The sequence below is a fragment of the Vidua chalybeata genome, chromosome 11, assembly GCF_026979565.1.
Source record: "Vidua chalybeata isolate OUT-0048 chromosome 11, bVidCha1 merged haplotype, whole genome shotgun sequence".
Taxonomy (NCBI): domain Eukaryota; kingdom Metazoa; phylum Chordata; class Aves; order Passeriformes; family Viduidae; genus Vidua; species Vidua chalybeata.
This window is the reverse complement of record NC_071540.1, coordinates 159,396-171,093: the sequence shown is the minus strand read 5'-3', so window position 1 is coordinate 171,093 and position 11,698 is coordinate 159,396.

The window sequence follows — 11,698 nt, the reverse complement described above, 5'->3', positions numbered from 1 at the left end:
GTTAGTTTCTTCAGCCCCCCCATCATTTCTCACACTTGGATCCTTGCATAAATAAAAAGGAGAGCTCAAGAGGTTTTACAAAACCCAAGCCATTCACAGGCAATTCTGCACCCTGAATAAATACATCAGGAAATAAGGAGATCAAGGGAACAGTATCCATTTATTAATTTTTAAGGACGTGATCAAATTTGGGAAACCACCCCACATACGTCAACAGAAGAAGGAGAAGAAATAAAGATAAATTCTAATACTAATTCAGATTCCCACAACTTCAGAGAGCTTGGCCTATTCCACCACTGGAATATGTTCCACTGGAATATGTTCCATTGTCCTACTATGCTGCTCCTCTTCAGAATATATCCAAAGTTCCATGGCCTGGTTACTCAGCCAGCCCATTCTTAAGGACTCTGGGTTGGAGAAGTTGCTTTGTAATGAGCCCCACTCCCCCTGAGCTGCTCATTAATCAAAGTTATTTCCCCTTGTATGACAATCTGGGGACAGTTACACCAAACATCACCAGCCTCACTGTCATACAGGCTGAGGCTGAGAAGTACACTTGCAAACACAGTGCATTATTTATAAATACATGTGACTAAGTGAAAAACATTAACACCTATTGAACTACCTCTTGCTTGTTCAGAGCTGAAGTGAAACTGCCTAAACTTTTCTCATTTGTCCTTGCCCTCTTTCATAATTTTCCAATCAGAAATTATATTAGAAGCTTGATGTCCTTCCCTTTTATAGCCTTTCCTAAACAAAGAAGCAATCACTTCAAACACTCTCTCTCTCCCTTGTTTTTAAGAGCAGTAAAAGTTATTAATGGCTGAACCTTTAATCTAATGCCCCCTTTTTGTCTGTCCAAGAAAGAAGTTCCACACTTCCAGGTGCTCCTGCCCCACATTCATGTATCTATGCTTGATGCTTGAAGATTCTTAAACTATCATTTTATTTCACATCAGTTGGGTTTTGTACAAGCTGCCATCATTTTGGGTGGGGTACTTTTTGCCATTCCTCTCACTATTTATATCCCCTTATAGGCAGAACCACTTATCATGGCCTGACCACAGTAGTTACAATTTTGTGACACAAAATTCTTCCCAGAATTTGCTTGAAATCAGACCTTTATTGAACAAACACATCTGGACTCCTTCTTTGGTAATTACACAAAAAAGGAACCGCTATTGCAAATATTTTCATATAGATTTAAAAAGCACTGATAATACTACAGATTCAAGCTGGACTGATGCTGCCTCCAACTGATTTAGGCAAAACTTTTTGGAACACTTAATATTCAGACTATTTCTTCCACTCACTAAATAGATGCTATTGAGAAAAGCTGACCAAAAAAAACAACAAAAAAATCAATATTTCAGTTGTTCTAAAAAACATTTTGCTTTAGAAAAGAGGAAATCTTAATCCATTTCCCTATGGGCTTTGTAAAATATCATAAACCCTCAGTGATTTTAAAAGATGACAGGGGAACAAATCTCCTATATCTTTACTTGTTCCTCCTTTGAAAGGTTGTATAGAAGAATTACATTTGAATATTCCTATTTTATATGTGATCTAGGCAAAAATTCAGCTCCCTTGAGCCCCTTTGAACCCACTTGGAACCCCTTTGAACCCCCCTGAATTCCCTTTGAGCCCACTTCAGCCCTCAAGGTAGAGACTTGGGGCAGGTACCCTCCTTTCCATCCCAACTTTCCTGTCCCAACACAATGTTTGGGATAAAACATGGTTGCACCTCATCCTTCACAATTATCTACTTCAGGCTTAGACAGGGTGAGTCTTCCATGAGAAGCCAAACACAATATGTCATGAAATGTCAACACGATGTGTCATGAAATCCAAGAGACCTCCTGGAATATTCTGAAAAAGGTGCATCAGTCTGGTACAGGAATTCAAAAACCTGAACCACAGATTTCTTCAGGGGAGCCAAAAAAAAAAAAAAAAAAAAAGGGAAAATGCATCATGCCTAAAGATTAGACATAAACTGACAGATCACAGCCACTCAGATTGAGTGCACTGGAGTGAAATCTTTCCCACAATGGCTCACGTCAGTTTTATTTTCATAGATCCTGGGATGCCATTTCACTTTCTGCATATGTAGGAAACACTCTCACAGCAGACCTGGAATTCACTGGGTGTTTACTGCACCTTATTTTAATCTCACTCATGTAAATCTACTTTTGTCTTTGAAACTTTATGTAAGATAAAAGTTTAAAAGTATTTTTAAAAAGCAAGGATTTGTGTTTACCTAAAAGCCACAGAGGAAAACCTATCAGATACCAACATTCAAATGACTGTGTGATTTATGAGTTTCTACATTTTTTATCTAGCTAAAACCAATCAAAATGTTCTTCAACATGGCTATCATTGCTCTCATGCTAATAATACCTTGTCAAGTCAGGAGGAAAATGGCAAACACTGATTTCTGAAGGACTTTTCTGAAACTGCTGTCAAATAGCACTAGAATAAATTAACTTCTAATATTTTAATAAGTGAAATAATTTGTGATTTTTTCTCAACAGCTCATGATTCATCTTATGCAAGAGTACAAGAGCACAGCAGATTAACAGCTACTTCTCAGCTGTGTTGCTGTAATCTGTTGTTATTCACTAAAAAAATTGCTTAGATGATGCAATTTACCAAGTGCAGAAGAAGCCTTTCATGAAATACAAAACATGCTTAAAGCTGACATTCCCAACCTTAGGCCACCTTTAACATCCTTTGAAATGTACTCCTTTAACTGAAAATTAGGCATCTTAAAATAAAATTGGCATCACTGTAGATCATTTGGGGTTTTTCTGTCTCACTGTGAATAGTAAATATTTTCAATTTTCAATCTCCAAGGATAATGGGAAAATTCTTCAATTATAATGGCTACAAAACAAATGAAACCACAAGAAGAATAATTTTTACTTAAAGAATACTCAGAGTTAAGAGATTCTACATTTGAAGGAAGCAAAATAAAATAGCTATACAAAAATTCTGCTCTACTCTATATACCTTTAAAAGCAGTAAATGCCTTTTGAAATTAAATACTACTCTGAAAGGGAAAAAAAACCCAAAAAAAAAACCCAAAAAAAAAACAAAAACAAAAAAACCAAACCAAACCAAAACAACAAAAAAAACCCAAAACAAAACAAAACAAAAAACAAAAAACAAAAAACAAAAAAAAAAAAAAAAAAAAAAAAAAAAAAAAAAAAAAAAAAACCGAACAAAAAATCCTGTAAATAGATTCTGGGTTTCCTGCAGGTGATTTTCCACATTTTTAGCTTTGCTAAAATTACATTTTCAGTAACTCTTGTCAGTTTTAAAGCATTGTACTGTAATTCTGTAAAATGCCATTTGCACATAAGTATTAGACATAAAGACATTTAGAAAATGTCTTTACATCTTAAGATCCTTGGCGGATTTTTAATGAGCTATATTTTTTTTCCTCTATAAAAAAAAAGGAAACAATTAGCCCTTCTTCTTGCATCGACAAAAGCTTCAGAAACATCCCAAAATGTCTGTTTCTCTCTCAGATATAATGACAATGACAAAATGAGAGTTAAAGATAACTTATCCTTTGCAGAGACAGAGAAACATTGCAAAGAAGCTTTCTGATAAGGAAAGGAATCTATTTAGGCATCACCGCTTCAAAATGGAGATAGAGCTGCAGAACCCAGATGCAAATTCACCCCTCTTGTGCTCTCAGGAATTTGTTCTTTATTTTTAATATAAAAAGGAATAAGAAACAAACAAGGAGGTCAAGATCTTAATCTCTATGGCAAAAGAGGCACCTTCCAGACATTAAGCAATCCAGTTCATTATCAACAACTTTTAAATATAAATAGTAAACTTCTCTTCTTCAAATATCAGCCAAATATTATCACATAAATTTGCCAGTTTTATTCCTGACCTCATGCTACAGTTTCACATTCATGGAGACATGGTTTTGTTGAATTCATTTTCTATTAAGCTTCCCAGAACACTGATTTGGCTATGTATGATTATACAGCTCTCTGAGAGTGCAGAAAATTACCAGTAATTTAGGGAAAATTCCACAGCAAAGGCTGCCAGAATGTGCTCTTCAATTTAAAAAGACATTCCCTGAGCCTGTTTGGCTTTACTGGTTGTAAGCTCTGTTTGAGCCCACCATAGCCCAGTGCATCATTCCAATAAATTTTATAGTTTTATAAATAATAATAATTTTATATCTTTGTCATTCTCTCCCTCTCCAGTGAATTTAAATCAACTTGATGAAATCTTGTTCTTGCCACTTAATACATAACCCCACCGTTCATTTAATTTTACATACGGCAGCAGGAGAGAAAACCAGAAAATATGTTAGCACTGATGCATCGCTGTGTGTGAAACAGAAAAAATAAAAATATATTTATTAAACTGAGACACTATTCTGTGCTTGATTCACTGGTTTTCTCCAAAACAGGGAGAGGAAATCATCCTTCTTGGGTGTAGTTAAAGATTCTGTTGATATTTTTTTAAATACATCAATGATCAATGACCAGTGATCATCACTGGAATTGCAGCCAGACATTCCATGGTAAATTCCACTTTAATTGCTATTACATTTTCTGCTCCTTCAGTGCTATTTATATCAGGCATTTATTTCTGCTAGTCTACTATAACTTTCTCACATAATGTATCAAGAAAAATCTCATTAGTTTGGACTGAAATCCACTTTATGCTCCCCCTTTTTTTAACCAGACACTTATTATGGAATAGAAAAACTCCAACGCCACTATTCTTCTCCAGTCTTCTGCTTGTCAGCCCTGTTGATTATGATACAGCCCTGGTGTAAGGGGTCAGGTCACAGCTGAATTAAGACATCAATGGACTTATTTCATGCACCTGCACTTCCCTGCTGCTTCTAAACATTTTTGAAGAGTCACCAGTAGACCAAAGAAATAACCACCACATGGTTCAACCAGGTACAGTCTGACCTTTTCCTATCTGTTCATCATCCTTCAAAAACCACAGGAGTAATTAAAAACCAAACCCCACAACCTTAACTGCAGGACTCAATACAAAGTGGGGCTTACAGTGTGAAGTTAATAGTTTGATACACCTGAACAGTCACAGTAACAGGTGGAGACAGATCTGCACAACTGGTAGCTCAAAATCACTTTCCTCTGGCCACACATGACTACTGTAGGAAAAAGTAAATAGCGTTTGGCACATGATTTAAGTGAACAATTTCATTTAATTCCATCTTTCAAACTAACCAGTGTTTCTGGGCTCATAGGCTGCTGGGCAGGTTGTGAAGATGCAACTCCCACTCATCCTCAGGCAGGACTTTGTGCTCAGAAATGCTCATTAAGCCTCAATGAGGACCTCATGGGCTGAGCACCTTGAGCTTCTCAGAGACACTGCTCCCAGGAACAGGTGCTGGTAACAAGCTCCTGTTTCCCAACAAATAGCCTTGGAAACTTGCCTGAGTAACAATCCCAGGGAAAAAACGTTTTTGTTATCATACCTGAAAAGAAACTTACTCTCAACTCATGGCCAGGATGGAGAATTACCACGACTAAAGCCCACTCTTCTGTGATCCTGTGAACAGCAGTCCTAAATGAGACGCTTTGAGCTCTCCTGGACTGCCATGGGCTGTGAACTTTTTCACAGCATAACAAACATGACAATAATAAGACAGGATTATTGTTCTACATTTTACTAGTTGTTGAAGTCAAAATAAAGGGCATGATTATGAAAGATCCATGAAAACATGAAAATTAAGAAAAGCCTTAATTCTCAGTCCACAGGTTTTTCCAAGAATATGATATCAGAATAGTCTGACATCCACTCTGAAGGAAAGGGAGAACCTGTGCATTCCCAGATGACCAAGAGACAGAGGGAGCAATGCTTGAAATTCATGTTTTGGTAATAATTAATCAGTCAATTCAAGAGCAAAAAAGGGTCACACCAACACCAGATATACTCTTTATGGAAAGATTAAGCTCAGGATTTTTTTTTGTCTTTGTTTTGCAAGATCTAGTTTAAAGGGTAGTAAAGGATATTATGTTAAAACAGACATATAAACACCTCAGAAGATCTGTCATGGAGAGCATCACTCAAATATTGTAGAGAAAAAGCTAAAGCAATATTTATCCTCTGTGTAAGCAGCTCCTGTGTAAGGAGACTCCCAGCTCTGTTCACTCTGGATATGGTTGACTCAAATTCTCTTTCCTGCTGGAAGACAGAGGGAAGATAAATAAATAAATAGGGCTGCCTTGAAATTACTGTTCTCTTCCTTAGCCTCATTTCCCTTCCCCCCCCACCAAAATATCCTCTTTGTATATTCTTATGTGGGTTCTGGTATAGTTTGACATTTGTAGGTGGTTTTAACTCTCAGTTCTTTTCTGCAGCATGACTGCACAAGCACTAGGAAATACTGAAAAATTCATCATTTTGGTGGCCTGGGCTTCCTTTTCTACCCAGATATTTTGAGATTAAAGATGGCAATTACAGCAACTTTCAAATGTCATGGCAGGGGACAGTATTTTGCTGCCTGGTGGCAATGGCAGTAAGTGTTGGATGCAGCTTTCATCTTGTCAGAGTACTTTACTTCCGTCATGCTAAATTTGTAATAATGGCTCTGCAGTGCTCTCTGTGATCTACACAGCTAATGACCTCCAGTCAGCATTAGGCACCTTGTTTCATTCGGGCAGACAGCAAAATTTGCTTCTCTGCTTGTTTCTGTTGATTTTTTTTTTTTTTTAACCATGGTTTTAAAAAAGCCTTCCAAAAGCAGGACAGAAGTTGAGATCATAAACTTCCACAACCCTCTGCTCAGGCAGTAACTTCCCAAAGACAGTTATTACAGGGAAATCCTTTTCTCCCCAGTTCTGAAGTTTCAGAAATGACTTCACAAAGCTGCTGGTCCCAGCTAGTGCAGCAGCCTGACTACCCTGAAGTGTGTTCTCTGAGTTATTTGAACACAGAGTTGCCACAACTCTTCCCCTTATTTTCTACCTCCTCTTCCTTGCTGGCACCCTTTGTGTGAAGAGCACAGAGCTCCTGGCACTTCCATACAAGACCCAGAAAAACAAAGTGGGCCAGAATACTGGGATGTAAATCCCAGGAGATGTGGAGCGTTCAACCAGAAGTGTGGTGCTTCGGTAATGACCATTACTGAAATTCTGGGTGGTCTTCCAGTGTGCTCTGTACCTTCTGTGGTGCTAAGACAGGCTGCTGCAGAGGAGGAGAAGCTCTCTTATCCTTTTTGTTCTCCATCCCTCCTTTATTCTGCTTCTTCCTTTAATACAATATTGGTTTCACAGTCACAATCAGATCTGCTGAGATGACAAGCCATTCCCATTTTTTTGGCAAGTTAGTTTACAGCTGTAACAGCCAATGGGTCCAACTTCACCTTTTGCTGCACAGTCAGTTAATGTAGTGTGGTGGAAATAAGGGATGTGGAAAGAGGTGCAGCCCACAGCTACACTGAATCAAGCATAATGTGAAACTGAGCTTTTAGGATGCACTCACCATCCACACAAACAGTGGCACAAGTGCAACAGGAAACAAACCAAGTCCCTCTAGCAGTAACTTGGCGTTAAACTAAATTATGGCACTCCTGAGACACTGATCACAATTGTGAAAGAATGGCAGAGGCCACACAGCTGCCTTTCCACGAAGTGAGAGCTCAGAAATTCAGGACCCAGGTCAGCTCCAGAGGTTCTTGCTGAATGTTCCAGGCATTTCAAGAAGCAGATGGGTCTACTAGGCTGGTGCTAAGCTGCAGCATCCATCTTGCTTATTACTGTAAGATGTCTGATGTAAATAACACAGCTAATGATATGAAACTAGAAACAAAAAACTATCTCTTTGATCTCACAGAATCATGGATTGGTTTGACTTGGAAGGTGTCAGTACAATGGGTCTGGACCCGATAATAAGTGACATAGATGCTCAAGATATTCACAAAGGCTAATAATAATCCTTATTAAGAAACCCATGCTTTTATACCCTACTTTGCTACAGGTGAACCTGACTGGTCCTTTAGTTAAAACACCATCACCATTGGCTAATTAAGAAACCACCCTTTGGTAAACAAATCTCCATAATACATTCCACATGTTCACAACACCGGGTGCAGCCAGTTAAGATAAGAATTGTTTCTCATTCTTTTCTCTGATCTTCTCACAGCCTTTCCCAGGATGATGCCTGGGAAAGTTGTCTGTTGCTGTCTGTGACCAAAGAGCTGCTGCAAAAGGAAGGGACCTTAAAGCCCATCCAGTGCCACCGTCTGCCATGGGCAGGCATACCCTTCCACTGTCCCAGGTTGCTCCCAGCCCCAGTGTCCAGCCTGGCCTTGGACACTGCCAGGGATCCAGGGGCAGCCACAGCTGCTCTGGGCACCCTGTGCCAGGGCCTGCCCATCCTCCCAGGGAACAATTCCTTCCCAAAATCCGATCTAACTCTGCCCTCTGGCAGTGGGAAGCCATTCCCTGTGTCCTGTCCCTCCATCCCTTGTCAATTGTCTCTCTCCATCTTTCCTGCAGCTCCTTCAGGCCCTGCAAGGGCACAATGAGGTCACCCCAAAGCTTCTCTTCTCCAGGCTGAAAAATCCCAATTCTCTCTGCCTTTAAGGAAAGTTTCAAGGTAACGTTTCAAGCAGCACAGAAAACAATTAGGCAATGGTTAATTACACAGAGTCAGCTGTAACATTAATCAGTACATTTGGGAGACTTCCTAAGTTGTGGCCACATATACTAAAGTGAGACACTAAAATACAAGGGTAGCCCTTCCAAAGCTGCTGTAAGAAGTACCTCTCTTGGGTCTCTTTTACAATTTAAGTCAATGCTGCTTGACGGCCATTGAAAAGGAAATCAAAATGAACTCCCATATCATGAGGCACTGTGAATATATTTTTTTTTTTTATGCGGAGTTACATAACCCTAGCTTGGGATAGGAGGGTATAAGTGTGGCTGACTGGACATTCCTGCTCTGGCATAAATGTTACCACGTTGTGAAATTTAATCATATAATTCTGCTGTATAACTACACTGTACAACATCATATTCACAGTCCCACTTGCCCAACTGTCATCTTTCAATATGCAACATGCTCTATAGACCCAGTGAACAACTGCAAATTCCACCTGTTTGGTTATATGGGATCACAGAGTCCTGTGAATTACTGCAAATGCCTGTTATCTCTCAAAGGGAGGAAAACAAAACCCTCTTCCTTATTATTTTTTATTTCATATTCTTCCAAGCCATGCAGGCACTATCAAGCAATTTATTCTACTATTGAGTTGTCTGATCCTTAGCTTTTGGCAAGCAATAGGTGGGATGGATTACAGTTTCATTTTAAGTAGACACAATAACTAGATTTAGAACAGTCATTGCTCTAGTTTTCATAATTTCAAAAGCTCAGCATTACACAGCATATTACTGCTTTTTATCAGAAATAAATCATTACAAAAAAAAAAAGAATTTATATTAGCTTAATAGTAGTTTTTCAAAAAGAAAATTAAGCCTGCAGTATATTTTATATCATAAAAAGCAGGTTATGCATGTGCTGAAGGAAAACAGTGTTTCACCAGCTGGGGTTGATTTGTAGCCTCAGATTGAGGGACTGTGGTAGCGCAGAATTTTCTCAGCCTTGCTCCTTTGCTCCAAGCCCTGCCTCCCAAGGGATGGATCCCAGTTGGCACAGTTGCATTTCCTCTTTTGGATGTGTTGATAGAGCAGCAAAGGGTGAAAGCAATGGGAAACTAGAGAAGACACCACAAGTGATGGGTTAATGCCAGAGTGGAGCAAAGACAGCTCCAACTCAGATTCTCTTCATGTAGAAGGTGGCTCTCCTGAAAAAATCTGCTTTGTGCTTCTGCTTTTCTCCTCTAGATGAGAGTGAAATATAATTCTGATTTGCAAGGTTTGCAGGGAACTGGTCTCTTTCTTGTTATTTGCTGTGACGAGATATGGTCTATCCACCACAAGAAACAAGCGTGTAAATAGAACCCTGAAAATTCTCTAGCCTCCCTGTTCCTCCTAGTAGTGGTTTTTGCATAAGAGGCACTCACAGAAGTGATGCAAAGATAAAGCTGATACACCTCTGTGAACACCCATGTAAAAAAACAAAAAATCCCAGGAAATCTCTCTTTCTTTTCTGATCGGCAAAGATGTAGCAGGAGCCAGGCCGGGCGATCCCTGCCACAGGCCTGGGCACCCCCCTGGCCCAGTCGGCTGCCGGGCAGGGAGAGGGGAGTGATGCAGGGCCGAGGCTAGGCCAGGCAAGGCCATGGCTGCAATTTCCAACATCTTGCTGATACTAAGCCCTGCCCCACCACCAGCCTGTGGCTGAGCCAGGTCCACCGGGCCCCAGGAGCAGCCCAGGGCTGGGGCCGGCTCGGCTAAGATTCTACCACCATTGAGATTCGCCTGCAACCACCAGGCACGGGAGAGGAGAAGCCATCAGCACCCCCTTGGCGCCCCTCTGCTGAGTTCTGGCCTGGTTGCTGAGATCCTAGCCGCCCTTCCACCAGCCACAACTCCAACCCGCAAGGTACTGAGCCTGGCCCTGTACGGGTCAAGTGACCATCTACAAGCCCCGGGCAGGATGCTAACTCTTCCAGTGCTTCAATCTTCTCTCAAGTGAGGGAAAGGAATAAAATGCAGGCTTGTAGAGGAGCAACATGAAAACACTGACATCAATGAAGAAAAAGTCAAATCCCAGATGGGAATGATGAGGAGATGCATTTAGTTTTAAGATAAAACCCTCTTGTAAAGATATGAAGAAAGACTCTTTTTTCCCTAAACACATGAAGGTATGGGGAGTTGAAAGTGTAGATAACGAGCAAAGGTCTGTATGCTAAAGTAAGCAGGTATTAAAGTAGCTGTGATCCTGTGACAAGTTTGAATAAAGAAGGAGAGAAGAGTGATGAAGATCCTATAACCCCAGCAAGAGAAGAAGATCTCTGTTCCTAGAGATGAAGATAATTTCAGAAATAGACAATAAGAAACTTTACCTTTGAACAGCTCATCTTTAAAACTGCACCCCATAAGTTATCACAGCCCATCAACGCAACTATGGGAAAAAGCTTGTATAAAATGGGAGGGATTTCCCGATTGCAAATTTCCCCAGGCAGCTGCTATTTGTAGATACTAAGAGCCATGAGAGAATTATTTTCTTGTGGGGAAGTCTCCATAACATTAACAAAGAGACTTCTCTCCCTAAGTGAATTGAAAAAAGACTATTCTAGAAGTAGTAAACTGACTAAAAATTTTAGGTTTTTTCTCTTTACATTATCAGTAGGAAGAAATGGTTGTAGGGGAAGAAGTGTCCTGAAAGTTTTATTCTAATTCTTATTACACTTGCTTTTACTTACTATTAATAAATTTTTCTTTATACCCTTCTAAAGTTTGAGCCTGCTTTGCCTTTCTCCTAAACCTGTCTCACGGCAGGAAGTGAGTGCATTCTAGTGAGTGCACTAGTGATTGGCCAACACTGAACCCACCACACTAATTGGTGCATTGGCCAGAAAATCTCAAATTGGCTAACCAAAACCATTACACTCCTATTCCATTTTTCAGGAGGTGTGGTAGCTTTTAAATGTACTTAGGAAAACACAGAACCAATTGATTTTATGTTGCACAAAACAGGATTAATTGATTTGCTGCGAGCCACATTTGCTTGCCAAACTTTTCAAGGTTGTTTTGCTTTATTAAATATGTTCTATCTTTTA